This window comes from Carex rostrata, chromosome 9 (genome assembly GCF_964058835.1).
Source record: "Carex rostrata chromosome 9, lpCarRost1.2, whole genome shotgun sequence".
NCBI lineage: Eukaryota > Viridiplantae > Streptophyta > Magnoliopsida > Poales > Cyperaceae > Carex > Carex rostrata.
The window spans coordinates 1,247,643-1,249,944 of NC_135926.1; the positions used below are offsets into that span (position 1 = coordinate 1,247,643).

The 2,302-nt window shown below is 32.9% G+C and overlaps 1 non-coding gene across 1 annotated transcript; it reads right to left on the minus strand.

Moving 5' to 3' along the window:
• Nucleotides 1-718: 718 nt before the first annotated feature.
• TRNAL-UAA (transfer RNA leucine (anticodon UAA)) lies at nucleotides 719-801 on the minus strand. Its single transcript has one exon. It is a non-coding gene; the product is annotated as a tRNA-Leu (tRNA).
• Nucleotides 802-2,302: the final 1,501 nt, after the last annotated feature.

A 2,302-nucleotide genomic window follows, 5' to 3' on the forward strand; every position in this document is an offset into this window, starting at 1 on the left:
TCCCAGCCGTTTAAATGCGTTATGCACGAATCTCAAAGCACACATAATACTGACCCCCTACATCACCCCCGAATAGGCACCGGACACGTCGGTCACGCAAAAGTTGAGATATCTCAGAGGATACGCACTCCATCACATCCTCTGAGAAATGTCATATTTTGCGTGACCTTTCGGAAATCTCAACCATTCAAATACGTTCTGCACGAATCTCAAGGCTGAAATAATACTGGCCCTTGCGCTATTCCCGAATAGGCACCGGACACGTCGGTCACGCAAAATATGAGATATCTCAAAGAATGCGAATTCCAAAGGTTGAGGTTGCTGCCTGTGATTGTCTACAGTTTCATATGGATAGTCCTCTTGTGTTGCTATGTTTAGATCATAACATTTGTATGTAATGAACTAATTAATGATCAGGTATTATCACTGTACATTTTCGTTTTAGACCTCTTTTGTTTTCTTGATTAGAGATACTAATGTTACATCCTTTCAATCGCCCCAAGTAATTGTACAAGAAATTTCGAAATGTCATAACATTTTCTTCCACATACAGAGATAATTCAAAGTTCAGTAATATAATTAATATTGACTAGTCCAGCTGTTCAGCTTGGCTGACTAATTTGAAACAAAAATCTCGTACATTGTTTATGCAAAACTGAAAAAAAGCAAACATGGTTTATGGTTATAATTTATAATATACATAAACAAGATTCTCTGCTGCTGGCTATGGGGTTCGAACCCATGCGCACTTGAGTGCAGAAGATCTTAAGTCTTCCCCCTTAACCACTCGGGCAAACCAGCTGATTGAAAATTATTGTTGCAATTTTCCAAAAATCACAAGTACAAGTGAACATTGCATATCCGTCCACCAGCTAAGGTGTATTGCTTAATGTCTTTTAATTATGTTCCATTTGTTGAGGGACGGAAAATTATTTCGAAGCATATTTCCGAGAAAAACTTATAGTGAAACTTTGTAATTATGTACATTCCATATTTTAAGGCGAAAGGTGGAAAAAAAAAATGATAGGAATAAAATAGTTTTTAATATTATGGGTTGTATTTGTATACAAGAAAGATGACAACTAGGCTAGTTATGTTGTGTTCAAGTTAGATTAGATGGGGTTGGATTAATTTCGAACACTGTTGGATCTCGAATCGGATCAAGTTTTGAGTCCTCCAGTATCAGATAATTTTTGCATCTGAAAAGTCAAGTTATGAATTATTTGGTTACAACTTAATTTATATTTTAAGTTGCCTGGTCACGAATTATTTTTTATTTGTGTTTGTTCCGAATTGGATTGTCTCCATTCGGCAGCATCTCATATAATCTCATTTTTGCACCGTTCTTAAGACAATCAAACATGATTTCCTTCCTGTGAATTAAAGTTTAATTCTATCTTTATTGTCAAACGTCCCCATTAAATTTCAAGTCGTTTTGTATTCGAGTTTCAAGTTCCAAAAACGATTTCATATCGATACAGATTTTAATTTGCTCAATGTCAGATAGAACCATATTCTATTTGGTTTGATTTATCTAAAAAGTACGGATCACATGTATGTAGAATTTAAATCAACTTATAGACATTTATCTTTTTCTTTTTTAACTAAAACCCCCGTGGTCATCCAGACTAATTTTGTACATATTACAAGAAGTATTGGGTTTTGTTTCGGATCCTGATAAATATTTCTCAGACAATAAGTAATGTCAATAAATTGTATCATATTATACAAGATGAATGTGAGTAAGATTTTGGTTCGTTAACTTATAAGTTATATATGTGGTTAAAAAATTATTTTGTTAGTTAAATAGATAATAGTTCGGGTAAAAACTATTTTTCGTCCACCAAAAAATGATTTTGTAATTCTCACACTACATATTGATTTGAAAAATATTTTAGTCAAATATACAGATAAGAGTTATACACAAACAACATTTCTCTCTTTATCGTATGCTCTTAAACTCCCGGTACCCATTCTACATATCTCTTTCTTAGGACTGTTGTTCGTACAATAATCTTTTTCGTCTATTTGACTAATTTGCAAAAACATACAATTATTGAATTTTACGATTTCTTCTATTATTTGAAAGATATGTAGATTCAAGTCAAATTGAATAGCATTATGGAATACTTGGACTGAAAAAATCATGAAGACAAATTATAAAATTAGAAGCTCGGTAAGGTAAGTTTGAGGTTGTTTAAACAGGAACAAACGTTACTAAAACATTGGTAAACGTTGTAACGTTTTTAGCACAACTTAATCAAACGCAGAAGGAATCCAAAATGTTGGTAACGTTTATAAA